Source organism: Planococcus citri, chromosome 4 (assembly GCF_950023065.1).
Source record: "Planococcus citri chromosome 4, ihPlaCitr1.1, whole genome shotgun sequence".
Lineage (NCBI taxonomy): Eukaryota > Metazoa > Arthropoda > Insecta > Hemiptera > Pseudococcidae > Planococcus > Planococcus citri.
The window spans coordinates 62,935,896-62,959,323 of NC_088680.1; the positions used below are offsets into that span (position 1 = coordinate 62,935,896).

General features: G+C 37.0%; 1 long non-coding RNA gene across 1 annotated transcript; it reads left to right on the plus strand.

Moving 5' to 3' along the window:
- The first annotated feature begins 17,047 nt into the window (after nt 1-17,047).
- LOC135844303 (uncharacterized) lies at nt 17,048-22,247 on the plus strand. Its single transcript, XR_010558492.1, has 3 exons — nt 17,048-17,519; nt 17,614-17,763; nt 17,860-22,247. It is a non-coding gene; the product is annotated as an uncharacterized LOC135844303 (long non-coding RNA).
- The last annotated feature ends 1,181 nt before the right edge of the window (nt 22,248-23,428 follow it).

Genomic DNA, 23,428 nt, shown 5'->3' on the forward strand with positions numbered 1-23,428 from the left:
TAAGATTATTTATCTTACGAAATAATAACACATCTTCAGTTGTAATTCAATGTATTGTATCAAGTACATAATTACAACTTACTCAAGCTATATTATTTATACTGGCCTGTACAGTATTACGGAAAGAGAGAGATGGCATTTTATGCCTTAGAAAGTGCAAAGCACATCACCACAGGGAATAGGGAACAATACACAGATGTGGGAAGGTCCATATATGTTACTCATTAAGATGAGATTTACAATAAGGATCCTCGGATGTTTTACGTAATAACTCCTGGACCCGAGTGCATCTGAACGACTCTATCAACGTAACTGGAACACAGAACATATTCGAAATAGATCACTTGCTTCACCAGTTCATATTTCGTATATGACTGGGCTTGTGCTACTAATTTAGTCCATTAGATTTACGCAAATAGCATGGTATAGGTGGTCCTATACCATCTCCGGAACATTGATATCCGATGTTTTATCATCGGGAGTCGCCAAATGACTGGTTTCTCTAGCGTATGTTCTCTCGTTACGAAGTACAGAGTGAACTAATCCGCTAGGTGTCGTATTACGAAACTATCTTTAATGTTGGCTAGAGGCAGAACGAATTTCTCTCGCATACGCGACCGAAAATGCATCACAATCTGTCTCTACATATGCCCCGAGTTTGTGTAATGGCATGGTGTTTACATAAATTCTCAAATTAAGAGATGATTGCGATCTCCTCTTCTTCTGCCCCGAATTATGTCAACATTTGGTTATTACGCTTGAACATGGACCTTCCGAGAAATGAATGAATGGATAAAATGGAAACTGTACTAGGTAAAAACATATTAAAATACATAATTTGTAGAATAAAAAAAATAAAAAATAGATAACACTGCTTACTGATAAGGGAAGAGAAAAAAAAAATTTTACAATGCTTCTTGCTTAAAAGATAAAAAATAATAAATAGTACAAGTATGTGTTTTACGAAATTTTTGAATTATTTGCAACTAATAATGTGTTTCTGTTTTTCTGTTTCAGGTTTCTATCTTGATGATGAATAATATCTTGGATTAATCTTCATTTCATTTGAAACCATTTGTGAACAATCATTACGGGAAGTATATTTCTCTTGTGTTACGCAATGTGAAATGCTTGAATACTTTGTGTCAAATTGTTTCATAGGATCAGAAGATTTTCGAAATGGTTCAATGTGTGAATTTTTATTCGGTGAGGAATGGAATGAGACCCAGGATCAGTTCTAAGATGATATGTTGTATCATTGTCGGCGCTTCGTTTTCACCTTTTTCAATTGGAGTGGATCGGTCAAGTATGGATTCCGCTTGTCTTACGTATGTTACTGTTTCCTGTCTTTCATGTGCTGTTCTTTGTAGCCAATCTCGTAATTTAGAACCTTGATCCTTAAACTCTTTTAACAGGATTGGAGGTAATATCACTATTGTTTCAGCTCCTTTGCGTTCCAAAGTGTTTATTAATCGTAAATACTGAGATTTTAACTTTTCTTCACAGGTCCCATCCATGAGGTCTTTGTGGCCTACCGACATTATTATACCTCGCGTTGATTTTAGAAGGTGTTTGTCAATATTGCGTTCGAGTTGGTCAACGGAGATGTTTGGCTGTATGAAGTCATTAAATTTCATCGCATCTACATAACTGGGATCTGCTTTTACGGCTGTGTGGACAATTTGTTGGATTGCTCCATCTCCAATCATGAAATGATTTTGAATCAAGAAGATTGTTTCAGAACCACCATTTCCAACTGTCATTGAAAAACTTCTGAGAAATAGATGATCTTTGATCGGGCGTATGTTATTGTATACTTCTTTTGGTGCTCTGTTCATTAGCGGGTAACTGAAATTTTCCAGCTCTTTTCGAAATAAAGTGTAGTTAATCGGTAAATATACTGTTTGAGCTCTTTTTTCTGCATAGGTATCTATTGTTATCGAGTTACGTAAATGTTTGATTGTCTTAATCGCCGCAAATTGTCCAGGTTTAGGGTAACATTTAGAAGATGGATAAATCATCAGAGATTCGTAGCGTTTCGAGTTGCGTCTTTCGTAATCTTGTTTTCTTAATTCATGTCTTCTGTTATATCCTAATGGTGTTCTCGGTATGCGTGTTGAATATCGATAGCTAGAATAATTTGGTTTTACGTATGGTCGTTTGTATACTGGAGACGTAGGGCGAATACGTGTGATTGTTGATTTAGTTGGAGATTTGCTACGTGGCGGTGTTATTAATTTTTTGCGTTCTGGTGATTTTTTCTTCGGTGACAACTGTTTACGATCATTACTGCTTTGTCTTATTTTAATTATAGTACTGTTTGCTTTTTTAATAATTGGAGATTTATCTTTTGTTCTTTGTTTTATAGGTGATAATTCTTGGATGTCTTCTTTTGCTATCTTCGAGTTCGTTGATTTTTTATCTTCATCAGACATGCATTCATATGAAGGGGTAAAATTCATCTCAAGCATTTCTCCGTCGTCATCAGTACGATTATTCTCTTCGGACAACGGTGAGTCATGTTTAATTTCCTCGAGTTTCGGTGCTGGTGTTGAAAATTCTACTGTTTTCGTGATTGCTTTCAGGTCAATAATCTTTTGAATACTTTGTTTAGCTTTATTATTGATGCGTTGAATTTCTATTTCTTGTGATGTATTTGTTTTACGTAATTCTTGATTTTCTTCTTCTAGTTCTTTGATTCGACTTACGAGGAAAGACGGTGTGTTACGAAATTCATCTATCATGGTAATTTGCTTCATGTTACCTTTTACGAAATAATGAGTGTCTGGTTGGATTTCTTGGTCACATCTAGGGAATACGCATTTTACAGCACCAGGTGGAGCAATATCTATTACGTCTTTCAAACACTGCAGGTGATACAGATGCGTACACGTGGTTGCTACGAGAGGATTTTCTATTTGCTCGACGATCGGGGGCTCAGCCAGTGATTGATTACATGATGAGCAAGACACGATATTCACTATTCTGCTATCCATTTTCTGTCAACATCATGGGTATTCGTTAAATTTCGTGTATTTTGTATTACATTAATTTTCATGCTGTTTTGTGTAATTTTTTACTGTTACAAATGAATCTGTACTTACGGAAATTGTTGATGTAAATAAATGGAATTGTCTTGATGTAAATTTTGTTTTACTTACGCCACTAGAGAAAATTTTACTCGTATTTCGTGCTTCACTGTTGTCAATGCTGAGTAGAAATGTAGCAAAATATTTCTTGAAGATTATACAATCAGCCGGTTATCGTTGGGAATACCCATTTCAGGTTTTTGTTAACAGATGAAGCTGCTCTGACTAGTTGGGCTTTTGCCTTTTACCCTTCTATGATGTTAAATAAGAACTATAGCGTGTTTTAGCGATGGTTTTTTATTTTTATTTTCATATATAAATTACGTGAACAAATGATTATTTTTAATTACGGCTGAGTAAAATAGAAATAAACGGAATATAATCTTCTTTCTTATAATTACGATAATGTTACACCTAAAGTTACATCAATAACTCTACTTGAATGTTTTACGTAAAATGAAAATTGAGTATTCAAGCATCGAGAAATATCAATTAATCTGACATATCTTGTTTTCTGAGATGTATTACGAAAATTTCATTAGTAGTATTTTTCGCTGCTGTGTACGTGATACGCAATATGTAGGATTATGTCGAGGTATGCCATGAATACTGGAAAAGGGTTGCCGTTCTCATCAATATACCTTGGGACTGGATATTTGGTGTCGATCTCATCCACGCATTCTGCATATTTGATCCATATGTTTGAGTATTTTCCCGCTAATGTTTTAAGCCATTGATTGTATGTAATTGTTCTTTGTCTAAATCTGCGTGTTTCCTTCGTTGCATAACTGGTATATTGCGGTATAATTAATAAGCGTTTGCATCCTTTTTCGATTAGTACGGAAATCAGCTGTCTCATATTGTTCATCGCGTGTTTTACATTTTTTTCTTTTCGTAAGTCATGGGCTCCTGCTGACACAATTACTCCTTCCGTAACGATTTTCAAGTGATCCTTTACGTTCCTTTTTAGTAATGGTGTAGAAACCATGGCTCCCATAAATTTGCTTTTTACGCATTGAGTTTTACGAAATTTGCTTATGGCATCTCTTACTAATCCTAGAGCTAAACTGTCACCAATGACCATGAATTTATTCAGCATGTATACGATTTCACCATTTGGGAGATGTTTTGCAATTCGAATATGATTCCATTTTTCAATGATCTTGAATGTATTTCTTAAATCTTGAGGTAAAGGTTCATTAAAAGTAAAGCCACTTTTTCTGCATTCCTCATGTAGGTACTTCGTTGTTATGTCAACTGGTAATCGTATTTGGTTTCCGTTATGTATTTCAAAATCTAATTCCATGATGGTTGGTCTTCTTTTTAAAATGGTGAGAGCTGGGTACGATGGTGTGATCAGTTTATCTTCGGCTTCGTTCTGAATTAAATCTGCGTCGTTATCTTCTTCTGGTTTGACTTCAATTGTTTCTAGCTTCTCGTTGATCGGTTTCAGTTTCTTTTCATCGTTTGATTTGTCGACAGTGTCGTTGTCTTGTTGTTTGGATGTTTTACGCAAAGATTTACTTTCGTGGTGTATGCCGGTGGATGTGGATGGTTGAGAGTTATTAATATCGAAGGTAGAATTTTCATTCGTCGCTATTTTGGTTTTTAAGAAGTCAATGACGTTTTGAAGGTTTGTGATTTCTCCTTGTTGTTTACGCAGCTTGTTTTCCTGTTTCTCGATTTCAGCTTTGGCAGCTTGTAGTTCTTGCTCTAGTGATGAAATTTTTAGCTTGAATCGATTCATCTCAGTTGACACCGAAACCGTTTCTATCTCTATGGATTTTAAATTTTCGAAATTGTATGTCTTTACGCAATCGTGGACTTTGCACTGTACTGTTTGTTTCTCTATTTTTCCATCTATTTCTAGTAGTAATCTTCTTTTTGCGCAGGTTTCGTGCATTGTATGTAGGCATTCCGGATTTATCAATATCTTTGGTTTCGACGGTTGACCTAACAATATTTCATCGCACATGATGCACTTCGGAACTGGGATTTCACGGGCTATTAGAATTACGTCGCTGTTGTCCGATCCTTCGCTGGATATGGTGCTCATGTTGACTTGATTTATTCAACACTAAAACACACGTGTGTTGTTTGGAATAATTTCTAGTAATTATGATGAAGTACTGTGATAGTAATTATTACCTGTCGTTAATCAGGAAGATTTGAATTTTCAGAAACAGTTTCAGAGATTGATCGTAAAATTTGTACTGAATAAGTCACGTTTTCGCAAATTAAACACTTTTCGTATTCATAAAATCTTTCGTAACTTTGCAATGTATAAGATAATTTCCTAATCTGATGAAGTGTGTTTACCATCTGTTTTAGCTGGTCACTAACGATGTGGTGCTGTTTTCTTCGCATCTATTTTGGCTTTATTCATGCGGATGTTGTGTAGCGAATTCTTTCCAATGACAACAAAAAAAAAAACTGTTTGATCTTGTAGTAAATAACATGAATCACTTGTAATAACGCAATTTTATTCTTCTAAAAACAATGAAAACAAATGACAACTTCTCTTATTCTCTAGGTATTGATAACGAATAATGAAACTAGAATCTTCTTCTTATTCTCTAAATAGCAGTGATAAGGTTTATTCGAATAACGAAACTCAGAACCGTAAATCTTCTGGGATAATTGATTGATGGTTTACGAAAATATAATGAACGAATATGCTATCAGCGGATTACTTCTTCCTTTGGGTTGATGTTTTACGAAAAATTTTAGTTACTCTGTTTCTTCTGTATGTAAGAAGTTCGCCATTTCAGCTATCATTTCCAGATATGCTGGAAATAGAGGGAAAGCGTTTGCTTTTCGATCAATGTATGTCGGCGTGTTGTATATTCTTGATATGTCTTCGGCGTAGGCTGCATACTCGATTGTTACGTTATTATACCTTCCTGCTAGGCTGCTTAACCACTGATTGTATAGGATGGTTTTGTTTTTAATCGCAGCTGTTTCTTTCGTCGCCGTCGTATAGTATTGTGGTACTAATAGAATGCGTCTTGCACCCTTTTTAACCAATAACGTGAGGAGCTGGCGCATATTATTAATTACGTATAGAAACTTTCGTTGCTGCCTTAGATCATGAGCGCCTGCCGATACTGCAACATTTTCTGGCATTTGTTTTACGCAAAATTCTATGTTACTCTTGAACATAGCCGTCGATACAAATGCTCCTCCTAATGCACTTTCTTCATATCGTCTTTTCGGTACCGTGTCAAAAATGGCTTCTCTAATAGCTCCATACAATAGCCCGTCTGCGATGGTAAGGAAATTGTTGAGGAAGTATAGTTGTGTTTGGTTGTGCTCATAAATTCTCACATAATGATATTGTCTCACTGGTCGGTATTGAATGTTCGACGGTATTAGTGGCCAATTGAAGTGCTGGTTTTTTGCGTCACACTCTTTCATCAATTCTCTAGTCGTTAGGACTACTGGCTGTTTCACTTTTTGGCCGTTGTGTATGAAGAGGTTATCCCAGAAGAGTACATTTCGTCGTGGTAAAATCATCTCTTGGGTTCTATTTTTCTCGTAATCAAGAATTTCGGTGTAATCTTCATTATCAAAGTCTTTATATTTATCCGAGTCCTTTGGCTCGTATAACAGTTCTTCCAACGTTAGTTTTTTATTTTCTCGTTTTATAGTGTCTGCTGATTGCACATCGTGTTTATCGGTTGGTGTTTTACGTAATAAGTCTTCTTCGTGCATATATCCACTCGATGTAGAAGGTATGTTCGAAATATCTACCGGAATGCCATTAAAATTGAACGTGGAATTAAAAGTTGATGTTTTCACATTTTCTTTCTGATTCGAAATCGTAATATTCCCGTTCTTCTCTAGTGTAATTTCTCTTCGTTCCACAGTCCGCTGGTTGGTTCTTACCGTACCATCGAGATTGTATGTATTACGCAAGCCAGTAGTTTTCAATTCATTCTCCATTTGTTGGCACCGAAACTCGGAATCGTAAAGTCTTTTTGATAAGTCTTTATAATATTCTTCTTGACGATCGTAGTCTCTTTTAGTTTCTTCGTATAACCCTTGCCAGTGTTGGATCTGTATTTGATGTTCTTGTAGGTTTTCAGTTAAGGTGGTAATCCGTTCGTTGGCATTATTTAGATTGCTTTGGAGTAAACTATTCGCCGTAACGTACGCTCCAATCGCTGTTGGTATTGATACCGTAGATATATTTATCGTTTTGTAGTCGATGAAACGATTCGGGACTCGACATTTTTCACCATTATTTCCTTTAGGAGCTCCACATAATATTTCTAGTTCTTTATATACTCCCGAGACATATCGGATCGATGCTTCCTTCGCACATTGGAGATGGACTAAGTGTTTGCACCGTAGACTGATTGCCGTTACTTCTCGATGTCTGTCACCCGCTAATATTTTGTCGCAGATTGTACAGTTGGGTATTGGTGTATCGTAGAACGATTGATCACGTTCTTCTTCCATTGTTTTACGAAAATTATTCTTTGACGATCTGTAACACGTGTTTTTTAACGTAAGATATCTGGTCTACTGATATTATCAACGTTGCTAGTTTTAAACAGCTTACCTTTCGTATTTTCTTACTGGATGTTTTTCTACAATTAATCTTACTACTTCTGCATAAATTCCTCCACTTTAAATATGTTTTACTAAAATGCTTTCATAATAAACTTTAATATACGGTGTCACTTCAAAATTTTAACGTTTGTTGATAAGCTGTAACGTTAAATAGTCTCGAGTGTGGCTGATGTATTGCCGGTTTAATGTCTATTTTGACAACTATCTGTGGGTGTGGTGCATCATTTTTTCGAAGATTGATTAAACTGACAAAACGCGTTGTACTTCTTTATTTGAATAATGTGAATACTTGGATTATGTTTTACTAAATTAGATGAATCACTTCTTATAAATTAGCTGATATTCACAAAATAACATTGATTTCTTTCCATTAAAAGAACGAACAAAAATAAAACAAATAACGGTAAATTATACATAATTCATAACATTGATACGGATAACGATATTTGAACATATCAAAATGGAATGTTTTACGCAATTATTGTATGTCTTGAGCCAGGTAGTACAAAAATTCGAAGTAAGCCGGGTAGATGGGGAATGGATTCTTGTGGTGATCTATATAAGCTGGAATGTCATATTTTCTGAATATTTTCTCAGCGATTCCGATGTATTTAATTTCAGCTCCTTTAATTCTAGTAGCTGTGTTCTTTAACCAATGGTTGAATAATCTTGTTCGATTCATTATAGGGTTTATGCTTTCCACACGATGTGTTACGTAAGTTGGTATAATTAGGATATTAGTCGTCCCTCTTTTAATCATCATTTTGATAAGTTGAGTCACATTATTAAACGTTGAATTGATGTCCGATTCCATGCGTAGGTCGTGAGATCCGAAGGATAATAAGATCTTGCGTGGTGTTCGTTGATTCATAAACATTTCTATGTGACGTTTAACTAATGGTGTCGAAAAGAACGGGCCGGTGAAAGCACTGTTGGCTACTTCAAATCTATCAGATTTTTCTCCCACTATGGGTTGTCGAATCATGCCATACAGAAAACTGTCGCCAATAACCATATGGTCATTTAGAAAATAGCATTGAGTAGTTTTGCTGCTGCGGCGTGTTTGGTCATATAATTTTACGTATGCAAATGTTTTCCGTAACTCAAAGTCCTTTGCATCTTCGTTACCGATATCCTGGCCCAGTGACCATCCTTGTTGATTGCATCGTTTGTATAAAGCCTTTAACGTGAATTCAACAGGTAGATTGATGATTGTTCTGTCATGTATTACAAAATCAGCATCGAATTGCACGTTCCATTGTGGTAGCGGGTCTTGGTCATCAACTTCATCGAGTAAAAATTCATGTCGTATTCGGTCGTACTCGGATATCAAAATTTCATTAGTTATTGGTTTTTTATTTTGGTAATCTTCATCATAGTGTGAGACTTGATTCGAATCGTTGTATCGCATTCTTTTGCATTCGTTTTGAGTTTCATGCGAATCACCTTCTTCCGTACCCTGTTGACTATTTGAAAATCTTCTCTTTTCTGCGTTTGTGTGTTTCTTAGGGTTGACATCGTACGAATAGTTTTGCCAATGTGGTTGAGCGTTTCTCTCAGCTTCACGTCTCTTTCTGGGATCTCGAGTGAATTCTTTCTTAAAAAATTGATCATTTCGAGATCTTTGGATCGTTGGCGCTGTGTTACTGGAAGTTTTCCCTTCTCGATCTCGCTTTTCGGGGAAAGGTTTATCGAATGGTTTTAGTTCACTTCGAATTTCTTCATATACTTTTGATGTTTGGGTTTCTCGTGATTGTGGTAGTTTTCTATCTGGAAATGGTTTTGAGAATGGTTTAAGGTCTTCTCGTTCGTCGGAGGTTCCACTCGAAGTAGATGTTTTACGAAATGAATTGCGTTTTTTACGTGTAGCATCGTCTTCCTCAATTTTTTTCCGTAAGTTTAAGTTGTCTTCCTTTTTATTTACGTTAGACCAATGCTTGTCGTCTGTTGAGGGTTTGCGGTGTTTTATTCCTTCAAGTATGCCGTTTAGTCTAGCTATAGTAAGCTCATGTTCGTGAATCTGTTGGTCCTTGGTTGTGATTTGTTTTACGTAAACAGCGATTGTATTCTCTTCATTTTCGCATTTGAGATTGATCGTGATCAAGTCGTCGTTCGAGAATGGTTTTTTGCAATAGTCATCGAAACACTTTACTATCGGGAAACGTTCCTTTCCGTCACAGCTTATGTATACGTATCGCTTTATGCATTTTGTATGCATTACATGACCGCAGATTTTGCTTGCTGCTGTGTCGTCGCCATTGGTCAGTATTCGTGAACAAACTACACAAAATGGAATGAGGATTCTCTCTTTGTCTTCCTGTTGAATGAAAATTTATTTCAGTATTCTGTACTGATAAAATTCAAAATGTGTTTCGTAAACTTTTGACTTACTTCAGGGCTACTCATCAGATCGATAATTTCATCGTTACTCTTTTGACTTTTTCCTTTCCTGGACATTTTGATTAACAGGGAGAAATCTGCTTTTATTTCGATTTAAATTTTATCACCAGTACTTTAAACCATTACACCAATAATTCATTGAAAGATAGCATAGGTTCCATGACAACAACCATTTTGAGCTTAAAATAGCTTACTCGTCTTTTCTTGAACAAAAACAAACCTTATCGCTACATGTGTTTCAGCCGGTAGGGGGCGTGGCTTACGTTACCTGTGTTCGAGTCACGTACGCATAAATAATTATCACGAGGTTTGAAACGTAAACAAAAATTTATTCTCTGTTTAAAATTAACACATACTCTTCTCGGTTTTTTAAAGTTATTAAAATGGTGCAAACATAATAAAATAAATTTGATATGATGTTTTACGAAATAAATCTAATTATTAGGTTATATCCCAGTTTCAATAACAACAACTGCTTGTTTCTTCCTCTGGAATTGTTTTACTGGAATCCTCATTGGAGTAATTCTGCAAGGTATGAGAATGTCTCGATGTAGCTTTTTCGATTAAAAATACAGTTGTCTTCGGGTACATTTTGGTCGATTATATTTTCTACTGTTTGCAGATAGATAATGGATCCGTTGTTATTTAATTCCCTGATGCGCTCGCGGACGTTTCTTCGTAGCAGCGAATTTAGATCAAGTCGATTGGAACATCGCGTTGGCATAAGATATACTTTCTGTACGCCGCGGTATTCTAAATGGTCAATTGCTCTTTTGATGTTTGCGAGCGTTTGATCTTCGGTTTGGTTTTCGGTGAGATCGAATTCACCAAATGACAACAGTACGGTCGATGGAAGTGTCTTTACGAAGATGTTCAAATTCATTAGGAACGAGTTGATCGTCATTCTGTATTGGGAAAGTTCATTATTTTCCCAATAAGATTGGGCGGCATTGTACGAATCCAGTGATCGATATACTAGATCATGGCTAGCTGCATCGCCGAGTATAAGAACACCATTCAAGAAGTATGTGTCTATTCCTCTTGCTTTGCCATTGGTACAAGTGTATCGAGTTAAACTGGTCTGGAAATTCTCTCTAACGTATATTTCATCTGTTTTCAGGTGGTCTTCTATGTCTTGGCATAAATGAATGTTTTTCGCAATTAATCCATTCAATAGTTCTACCATGACTTCAGGAAGTCCTGTTTTCTTACGTAAGATTGCAATGATATCGCATTTCGGGATGGACCGGTGATGAGTAAATGTTTCGATGACCGAATTCTTTCGCAATTCGATGGTGAGTTTTTCAATTTCTTTTCGAAGCTGTGGAATGGTTTCTCGATTTTTTAAGTTTAATTCGGATGTTAAATCGTTGCATTCTTCTGTTAGGTTACGGTTGGTTGTTCGTAACTGGTGGTTTGTATTTTCCATGTCTGCTAATTGTCGGTGTAGGCGAGCAATCTGCCCTATATAATTAGCTCTGGATCCACGTAGTAGAAGGTCTGCGTACACAAATTTTACTTCTACGTAATTTTGAGCCAGAAGTAGCGTCCCGGTGCAGTCTTGTTTTACGCAATGGTAGACCACTAAGGCATCGTGTTCAAGGTTTCCGTAAGTTTCTTCTACGCAGCTTCGGTGAGCGGTGTGTCCGCATGTGTAAGCTTTAATCACCGGTGTGTTTTCCGTGTAACTCTTTAAACAGATGGAGCAGGCTGGAACGGCAAAGTAGCTTGATGGTTCATATACGTTCATCTTGGATTATCTATTGAGAAAATATCATCATGTGTTAATCCATGTGGTGTGAGTTCGATTGATTTATCTGAGTAAGTGTTTCTTACCTTCTTTACGTTCGTACGAGATGTTTAACGAAATTTTGCTTTGTAGCGTTTGACGTTGACTTGCTTGCGGATATTTTACGGAATGTGCACTATATTCACTGGATAACTTTTGCGAAAACTAAATTATTACGTTGCTGAATTATACGGCAGTTTCTTTTCCGCGGGATCGACGATAATGTCTAATTGCCCACTCTGTGTGTGTTGGTACGTAATTCCAATCAGTTTCAAATGATTTAGTGAACGTTTCACGCTGCGTTTCACTCATTATTTCCAGTATTATAGAATTCATTGTCAGTTTTTTCTTTGTTAAACGTGGATTAATTCTGATAATGGCGTTATCTTCGTCATAATTTATCGCTGAATTGCGTTTACGCAGGTTATAACGTTGTTCTGCTTCTCGTTTAACTGATTCACGTTCTTTTACATCCGGAATCGTTTTTTCCAGGGTAGTTTCGAAATCTTTTTGTTCATCAGTTGACAATGTAGTTTTCAATTTTCTTCTGATTTTATCGTATTCGGATTGTTTACGTCTCTTTTTATTAGCCACTTTTTTATCATATTCTTCATTTACGAAATTTTCGAGTAAATCTTTGTGTTTCCAGAATGCAAGAATTTTTTGATGTAAAGAGTGTTTATCAAATTTCGATCGGAGTTTAGGCTCCTTTCTAAATGCCTCAAGTTGATGTAACGTGAGGTAAGTTACTATTTGTCTTACGCTAATGAGTGTTCTGTCTTTCTTTTCTTTCAGATTTTGTATTTCGTAACAATTTCTGCCTGCCCTCTTCACAATCGCATATGGCCCATTCTGTTTGACATAAAGTTTAGCGGAAGCAAGTTTATCTGCTGATGATTGACGATGATTCGTAATCATCACCAGTTCACCAGGTTTGTGTAAACGTAGATCACCTCTTTTCTCATTGAACTTCTGTTCATCGTTTTGATGTTTAATCGCTCTTTTTTCTTTATTCAGATGGATTAATGCCTGGTGGTATGACATTAGGTCTATTCGAGCCGTGTCAACTTCTTCCGTATATACAGCCTTTCTTGCAAGTTGATCCGCAGTGAAGTTTCCGTAATCAGTTTTTCGAGCGTAGGTATGACATAAATGGAATTCGTCAAACTGTTGTTTCAATTTAATTACTTCCTCGAAAATCTCTTTGTGATGTACAGGTTTTCCGGAATTATTTTTCCATTTGTTTTCTACCCATCGATCACATTCAGAGTTAATTGCTAACGTGACATATTGAGAATCCGTGAAAATCATTAGTTTCGTAACTCCATGGGTAATCATAGTTTCCATAGCAATTTTAAGTGCCATGATCTCTGCTAAATTGTTAGTATTCGTATAATTTGGGTGGTTGATTCTTTCAGAAATGTTCTTCGATCCTTCCGGATGCCAACAGATTCCGATACCAGCAATTGCATCTTCGTCACCGTTGTTTGCACAAGCTCCATCTACCCAAACCCATACGTGGCCATCGGATGCTGTATAGACGTCGTTTAGCATATCTAATTTCGTAGATTTAAGTTCTTCTATCGTGATAGATGGCACTTGTTTGTTTCTAGCAGTTTTACGTAATTCTTTTAGTTCATAGTGAGCATTGATCGGGACCCGGTCGATAGGTAGGTTCAAAACAAAATCATTAATTTCCCAAAGGTCATTAGGTAGAATGCCGACTTCGTTAGGGCAATTGTTGATTTCGTCTTCGACTTCTTTAGTATAGTGATGCCATCCTTCATGGGAATACGCTCCTCTACAGTCAAAATTGATTTTTAGTCGTAGACGTTCTCCGATCACTCTCATTGATCGTTCAACTGGGTTGGACTGTGGGTTATAGGGTGTTGAATTACCTACGGTGATTTTTTGTTTTGTAAGAGTTTGATTCCAAAGTGAATTACGAAATTGAACAGCATTGTCTGTATTGATTTTTCTGATTTTGTACCCTAAATCCTTGATGTTATTAATTATGGTTAACATGCAGTCTGCGACTGTTTCTTGTTTTATGTCTAACATAAGCTGTAACCAAATTTTTCCGGAGAAAATATCTTTTGCTACTAAGAGGTATCTAGGTTCATTTGAACTGTTTGCAATCGGTCCTAGGATGTCTACAGATAATACGTCAGCTAGGCAATGTGCTTCTACAAATGAAAATTCTACCGGTTTCTTTATTCCATAGGATTTGTTTGATTTACATGCTAGGCAGGCACTGGTCAGGTATCGAGCATAATGTTTTGAATTTGAAGAATAATAAAATCTTCGGAAAATTTGGGTCAACTTGTTGGCACCAACATGTCCAAAAATATCATGTATATACATCATCGTGTCTGCGAATAGTTCATCGGGAAGGACTGGTACAATTGAGTCATCCTTATATCTGAACATTAGGAATTCTCTACCATTGATTTCGTGTATCTCGTATCTTTTAGCTAATTGTCCTTTTGCAAGACGTTCTCTTTTTGTGAGTTCTGAATCGGGTGTTCTTAACTTACGTGTAATTTTCATGCAATTCGGATCTCTCTTCTGCATAACATCGATTTTGTCTAAACTGCTGAGCAGTTTGTCGACGATTTTTTCTTGATGTGTGTCTACTTGTGTTACGAAATTGATAACGTTGATGCTGTTCAAAGTCAATTCAGGAGCTTGAATTCCAAACCACCGTTTATGCTTTTTTCGCAAATCATATATCAAGTTGTAACAATTGAGTTGAGTGATCCAAATGGCAGCTTTCCGGTGTACTTCGGCTATGACCTCGAATTGTGAAACAATTGATTTTAAATCACTTCTAACATGGATGGTCCTTCCATGTAGCCAAAGCTGCAACTTTTTGATTGTTTTCGCAAGATTGTACATTTCTCTTTCTATGAGAGTATATGACTTCTGGTGTTCTTTGAATGAGAAACTAGAAAACATTACTATTTCGTCTTGACCTTCGAACGTTTGGTATAAAACTGCATTCATAGCATCAGGTGAAGTATAGGTATCGAGCCATAGATCAATTCCGTTTCGAGGGGATTTTAGGGCAAAATTTTCCGTGTATTTTTCTTCAAGTAACTCAAAAGCTTCTTCTTGCTCCTTGCCCCAGTGAAATGTTACGCCTTTTTCCGTCAACTTATACAAATTACGTAGTATCTGCTGATAGCAGGGGATAAACCGCCTATAGAGTCCGGTTAACCCTATTAATTCAAGCACTTCTGTGGCATTCTTTAATTCAAACTTACCGGTTTTCTTATTAGTATGCTTTTCGATATACTCCATGAATTTGGCAATTTTCTTCGATTGTTTCTTGATAATGCCAGCTTCTAAATCGAAACCTAGGTGGTCGATTTGTTTACGGAAAAATGTCGACTTAGTTGCGTTCAACTTCAGTCCATTCGCTCTTAATTTCTTGAATGTGTCTTCTAATAACGATAACATTTCTTCGAAAGTTTTACATCGGAGTAAAATATCGTCGACGTACTTGGTTAGTCCATCTTTGTCTGGTATTACGTGGTTAATGAGTTTTACGAAATATGCTGAAGATATTTTGAGTCCATACGGTAAACGTATGAATTGGTAGACACGCCCGTCGATTTGGAAAGCGCAATATTTACGAAAAGATTCTTCTAGCACAATTTGCCAGAAACCAGCAACAAAATCTAACGAACTGAAAAACTTTGCTTCTGGGTATTCTGTGAGTATCCTATCTAGTAATCCAGCTTCGTTGTAATCTTCTTCTAGAATTGGGTTTAGGTCCACAGGATTTAGACATATACGCATGTCACCATTTTTCTTGATGTTAATTACGATAGGATTAATAAATTTAGAATTGGATGGTTCAATTACGTTTGTTGCAAGCATGATTTGGATTTCTTTCTTGATGGCTTCCATCATCTTTTTAGATGGATTGTATTTACCACTTCGATAAACTATCTTGTTTTGCGGAATATTGAACACCAATTTAGATTTCTTTCCTTTATAACGACCTGGAAACTTGCTAAAAATGTCTTTGTAAGGTGATAGGATATTGTATGCATAGTCAGCTTGTTGTTGAGTTAATCGTTGTTCTGATACTGCTTCGTCTAGGTCGGCTTTTAATTTCTTAATAAATGTTTCAGGTCCAGTATCTTTAACGCCATCGGGTAAAGAGTAGAATCTGCGAGCGGTGTCAGCTCGGTTCAAAATGGCATACATTTCGTCAACATATTGCGATCCCATCGTAACGTTGTTAATTGCAAGTTTGTCTGCATATTCGTGGAATTGTAGAATTGGGATACTTGCGATGTCGTGTTCGGGGGTAGGTTGACACTCGGCTATCTGATCCCTCATTTTGGCTACTATTCCAAGTTGTATCATGGTTTGTGACCCAATTAAACATACTTGGTTGCATTCCTTGATTATATAAAATGGTATTTTTAAATGATGTTTTCCAAACTTCATTTTAGGTACGATTATATATTCCGAGGTGGTTACCACTTGTTTGTTCGCCATCATGCATTGAACTGGTTCGTGTAATTCTAAAAAGTCAAGCTCGCTTGAATGTTCTCGTATCAATCTTAGCGCTGTTTCTTCAGATATAACGTTAAGGACTGCCCCAGTGTCAAGTTGGGTTGGGAAGTCCTTTTCACCAATTTGAAGATTGACTACGCACGTTTGTGGCATCATCCGTCGCTGTATTAATTGGGAAACTACCGAAGGAGTTTCATCGTTGCTCAGAGTTGAATTTTTTATTAAATCAGGTTCGTAATAAGGACTGTTCGTGAATATTTGGTTGATTGTGCAGGTAGCATAATCTTCCATCTGATTGATAACTTTCTCTAACCCATTTGCCCCAGGGTATTCTCTCGCACTCAAGTAATCTCGTAAAAATAGTTGATAGGCTCGATAAACGAATGAAGATAGTAAATCTTTCTTGTTCACGGTGTAATAATTAAATTTGGTTGTATGTCTACTGAGTGCTACTATTGCATGGGGCAAGCTATCGTAAATCGACAAGTGTTCTTTCTGCAGTCTCACTACTATTATATGATCATTTTGTTTGCCTTGAAACTCATGAATTGTGTTCACGCAAAACTTTTCTTTTTCCAGCGCAGCTTTCTCCTGCTGAGTGTACACTAAGTACTGAGCTCCTGCTACTCCCGGTAATTGATCGAGGTTTACGAAATCGTACAGTGACATTTCAGAATGTACTTTTGACGTGGTAGTCATCCCTCTGTCATACATATCGGATAATACTGCACAGGTGGTTAACGTGCAGCGATGTGATACAGATAAGTATTCAATTTTATCAATTAATTGTTGATGTACGTTTTGGTATAACGTATCACGTAATGGCGATCTGTTTATGTACTGGATTTGATGTCCATCTCCGATGAGTATTACTTCTTTTACTTTCGATTTTGCAATAGCTAAAATGATTTCACCGAAATGTACCAACATAGCTTCGTCGATGATAAGTCGTTTATATTGTTGATCGCTACTATGCATTAAATACGAATCGATGGTGCGGTAGTTTTTAACTACATCTTGATCTTCTATGTCTAGGTTGCGTAATTTACATAAACGAGTACGAAAATCTTTACATCCTTCCTTCGTTGGAAATAGTACCAAATCTGATCCATCAGTGTTTACGTGTTTGAGTAAGTATGTGGTTTTTCCACATCCAGCCACACCTTGGACCATTTTGGTTGATGGCATTACGAAATCATCGAATGAAATGTTTTTGCATTGTAGGTACAAATCCAGGTCACTTAATATTTTGGTATCTTTGGTAACAATAAGCATATCTGAAGATAAATTCGAAGCATCTTCCACCTCAGAAGTTTGAATCAATTTGTTTCCATCATGTGCATACTTGTGATCAGGAACTACATCTTTTGGCAAGTGAGTAAATATTCCTGATGGAACATCGTAAATTCCAATTTCATTGTTATTGTAATCTAATATTTTTTCAATATCATCTTCTGATGTATTTAACAGTTTCGTATGGATAGCCTTAGTTCTATGATGAATTGACATATAGGTGTGGTACCAGATTGCAAGCTGTTCCTTCGCAGCGTTGTACGCAATTTCCTCTTTCGAAATAGCTTCAATTTTTGGTGGTCGGAAATCGATTACAATGGAATCAAGGTGTGTATCATTAGGTGATGCTGATTTTTCTGAATTTGTTTGATCCGTGGTGATTATTTTTTCAGGTGCCAACATCGAGGTGTTTTCCGTACGGTCAAGTAGATCAGTTTCATCGAATACTGTATTACGTAAAACTTCGGACTTCTCCAACTCATTAGCAATAACATTTTTAATGTTGTTTAGCTTGTGTTGGGCAGCTTCTTCCGTTTCATCTAGTGTTGGGGGAGGCGGTATTTCCTCTGGCATTTTGATTTTACGGTTATCCAACGGAGGAGATTTAGCACTTTTCGGGTGGCTGTCTAACACAATGTTTACGAACGTTTCGATGAATCTTTCTTTCATTGCATTATTTGGTAAATAGTTGCCAGCATTATTTGCATAAAATTTCTTAAAATCAGGTACTACATTATGGTGGCGGTCTTCCTTTATTACATACTGGGACTTAATTTTAGGATGAGGTTTTAAACAGGTGAATATCAGCGATGGTTCAATCACTAAGCGGAGGTTGTGTTTTTTTGATAAAGCATAGAAGATTCTTTGAAAAGCATACCATCGAGTGACTGGAACATGGTTACGTTGATCCTTCGTAGGTAATACTAGCGGGAAAGCTAAGATTATGTCCTCGAATCCTTTTTCAATCAATTCTAAGATAATTGCATCAGCATATTTAATGAATTGTTGGTAGTCAACGTAGTTACTGTTAAGTTCTTTTTGACCGAAAGATATAACGGCGTGATAACGGTGTTTGAATCGTGTTTTACGTAATGCTTGGAGTAAGCTATATGCAGATACATTATCAATTAGACATAGTCGGTCAGTTTCGCAGTTTGCTATGTCGAACAGATAAGAGGCCAAAGTGTCACCTATCATTTGGTATTCAGTAATCGGAAACTTTGACCTATATACTTCGACGGAGTTTAAATATTCAACAACGGTTCCGCCTCCTCCTCGTCTTCGTCTGGAGGTATTGAAATCTCTAGACCATCCTCGTTTTTTGAATCCTCATCTTGTTGTTGCGTGAAATCCACTAGGATGTTGTTCAATGCTCCTGCATATAATGCTTGTAATTGTTCTTGAGTTAAAGAATTCAAAAGTGGTTGTTGTTTCTGATAGTTTCCACGTTGGCCAGATGAAGTGCCTGCCCCAGCGTTCGTATCCTGTGTTGAAGTTCCATTGTTTTGTTTTCCTTTCCCACTATTTTCTAGGCTCTGGTTTAAATTTCTACCTCTCGGGTTGTTGCGACCATTATTTTGGTACCGGCCAGCTGGGGTAGATTGAAAAGGTGTGGCGTTGGGCCTCGGGGTACTATTCATCGGTACAGAGCGTTTCGTGAGCTCCTTAATTCGTGCACCTAAATTCTGGATGTTTTTAGTTACGCCCAAATCAAAATGATGTTTCATATCATCATCTATTTTCAATTGAATAGTAGAAATTATAGTACAATCGGGAAATTCTGCATCACATAATGTTTTGAACCATTTTTGTAATTCAAAAGCCCATTTAATTGAATTTACTTTCGTAAGTTGTGTCATGATGAAGTACATCTTGGCATTCTCTTGTTGAGTAGTATTCCATAATGTTTGAATGAATGATGTTCTTAAATTGTAATAAGTCTTGATCTCACCGTTAAGGCCCATTAAGCTTTCCTTCCAATTTTTTCCTGCATCGCTTAGTACTAATGCCTTGAAAAATTCAACGTATTGAGCTTCGGAAGCTCCTTTAGTAGACATGGCTCCTTCGAACTCATAAATAAATTGCATAACATGATAAAGGTTTGAATTAATATGTTTGATGCCTTGATCCGAAAGTTGTTTTGTCTTGATGTAATTATTGGGTTCTTTGGAAAAATATAAGTCATATCTGAGTATCCGTTGTCTACGTGGTACATTGATGGGTATATATTGGTGTCGATTTCCTAATTGGAAAGGTACCACAATTTCATTTCCTTTCTCGTCACGAGGGGGAAAATCCTCTAATTGATCGTCAACGGCATTAGTTGGATCACATGTTAACATGGTTTGTCCGGTTATCATCCCCGTCATGTTGGTGTTCATAGCGGTATAATTTGGTGGTGGATATTGCGTAAAATTTGGCTGAGGATGATCCGAAGTTTGGTTTACGGAATGAGAATTAGATTGTGGTCCATTGGTAGAGCCTACATTGAATTGAACGTGTGGGGTTGCTTGCCCCATTTGTTGATTATTAGTCGTTTGTTGTACATGGTGTGATTGTACATTCCTTTGATCTGACATCTGTTGATTAAAATGTTGAGCTTCACAAAATTTCTCATACATCGGGCTGACTTTTTCATCCAATTTTTCAAGTGCAGTCCATGATTCTCCTACACAGTCTTTCAACTTTGTGACTCCTTCTACCCCTTGTATACATGTATTCATGCAAGTAAACAGGGCATCTCTGATTTGGATTTGTTTTTGATGAAACGATAGAAATTGTTCCCGAATGTGTCGACACTCAGTAGCCATGGAGGCTTGCATGTTTTTGTAACATTTATCCATTTGAGCTGGTTGGTTCACTACATAGTCATTCATGTCATCACGAGATTTTGTTAATTGGATTTCAAGGTTTTTTATGCGATTTTGAAGATCAGTTATTGCTTCACGGCGTGCAGTTTCGTTTTCGATTGCCCATTTAATATGGTCTTTATGCGCAACTGCTTCGGGATCTTCCGGAATTGCATTTTCTGCGTCCTTGACGAATTCTTTTTCATGATTGATAGGCGTAAAATCGTATATACGTACGTGACGTTGGCTCTGAGTAGCCACTGATAAAATTTGGTGGACGTTTACTTGCTTCGTAATCTCACTCCCTATCATGTTACCAACGTTCGGGTCATCGTCTATTTGCAAGTTAAATGAAGAATCGTCTACGTTTTCTTGCTCATTGATCTGAGGCATGGTACGTATAGGTGAAACATTAGGACCTCCAAAAAGGCCTGACATTCTTTGAGTGGAAGTAGCAACCGATTGTTGCAAATCATTTTGCAGGTTGTTCATAATTTGTTCATTACGACCTACTTGATTAGTTGGATAGATAAGCTGATGGCCTTGGGGAGTAGTTTTCGGTAGTTTTTTCGTACGTAAATTTGTAGCAATATTTTTGAGGTGTCTCATCTGGGGACTTTCCGTGGTGTTAATTGCTGCAAGTTTTGCCATTTGTCGAGCGTAAGCCCTTGTGCTTTGATGAAAACGTGGTTCCACAGGACCGGTATTCTTACCTTTGTGGGTTGTAGCAGTTGGGTTCGATTGCCCAGCAGCGTTTTGCTGCAGATTGCCATTATTCGGAACACCATTTTGGTTTACGACAGGTTGTTGACTAAGTAACAAGGGGTTCGTTTGAATCATTGCCGTAAAGAAATCCGAAGGAGGATTGTTCTGATTTGCTTGTGACATTGCTTGAACATTCAGTGATCTATTCAGATCTTGCTGAGGTGGGTTGGAATCCGTCAAGTTTCCTTGTACCGGAACAGTATGATTCAAATTTGGATTTTGTCCATTTTGAATTGGTGGGGTTGTGCCCCAAATCGAAGGGATCGGATGAAATAAATGGTAATTGTTCGGCGGTGCATTTGCCTGAGGTGCAGTCGGGACTGGATTCGGAACGAGCATTTGTCCTGTTGAAGCAGGAGTAGTGCCAGTTTGATTCACGAAAGGAGTACTTTGAAAGATACTCGCTTGCCCGTTGGTAGGTCCACCTTGCTGAGTAGGATGAGGATTCATATTTTCAAAAATAGAATCTAACGAGACACTGTAATTGACTAACGTTGATGTCTTCCGATAAGCAGGATACCAAGTTTATTGCGTAAAATTTACGTTTGGCTAACGCCTGTTTTACGATAAACTAGATGATGGAATTATTACGAAATAACACGTTTGGCTAACGTCTGTATTTACGTAATAAATTAACTGCTTGAATAATTAAAATTATTCACACAGGAACGAGAGAATATTTCGAAATATTCACTTGATGAAAATTGCCTAAGCAACGCTTGATGATAACAGAAATGGAACACCTTCTCATAGCAGAGAAAATAAACATATGAACTCCGTATCGTTGCTTAGCTCGCTAGCTAGTACCTTCGATGAAAAATAGGTATAGTGGGAGTAGATAACCTTCCCCTCCTCTTTGCACTTCGAAATGATGTGCTCAGATGGTCTAGCCTCGTAATAATACAATGTAGCAATTCGTACGATAAATTTTGCATTACACAATGTATTTTATTTTCAGCCAAAAACTTGTTCCAATACTCTTATTGTTTGAGAGTGTTATCTGAACAAGTTTCATAACGAACTGGCTGTTTTACGTAATATATCGCTGACGAGTAGGTATTACCTACCTCACGTTGCTGATTACACATGAAATAAATAGGTAACATTTCAACACGTTTTGAACATGCAACGTGTATCATATTACGCGAATGGCCTTCAATAATCCATCTGAATTGAATTGCGAAATTACCTCTGCAGTAGGTTCTTACGAAATCTTTTCTTCTGGAATATCTCCGGATAATTCCTTAAATTTAATCTTCTTATAACTATTTCTTCTTATAAATAAACACGAACACATACATTGAATAAAAATGTGTCCCATGCAAAAATAGGTATGAGCAGATGAGTAGGTTGGCGCTTCTGCCTGAAGTTGATATTTTCAGGAGTGTTGAAATTACGAAATATTCACTGGAATTATTCTGGAACAGTGTTTCAACACTTCGCGCCCACCCGGGGGCGCCAAATGTGGAGATATATTCTGCACATTACGATGATGCTGTTACAAGCACATCTCCATGTATAGGTCTCACATATGCTAGCTACCTACTTGAGGTCTAGCAGTACCTAGCTTCTGAGAGCTTCATAGGTACCTGGCGACTTACCGCCTCGTTACCTATTTTTCGGACACTGAGTGTAATTACGGATACCACACAGACATTTACCTTAAGATTATTTATCTTACGAAATAATAACACATCTTCAGTTGTAATTCAATGTATTGTATCAAGTACATAATTACAACTTACTCAAGCTATATTATTTATACTGGCCTGTACAGTATTACGGAAAGAGAGAGATGGCATTTTATGCCTTAGAAAGTGCAAAGCACATCACCACAGGGAATAGGGAACAATACACGGATGTGGGAAGGTCCATATATGTTACTCATTAAGATGAGATTTACAATAAGGATCCTCGGATGTTTTACGTAATAACTCCTGGACCCGAGTGCATCTGAACGACTCTATCAACGTAACTGGAACACAGAACATATTCGAAATAGATCACTTGCTTCACCAGTTCATATTTCGTATATGACTGGGCTTGTGCTACTAATTTAGTCCATTAGATTTACGCAAATAGCATGGTATAGGTGGTCCTATACCATCTCCGGAACATTGATATCCGATGTT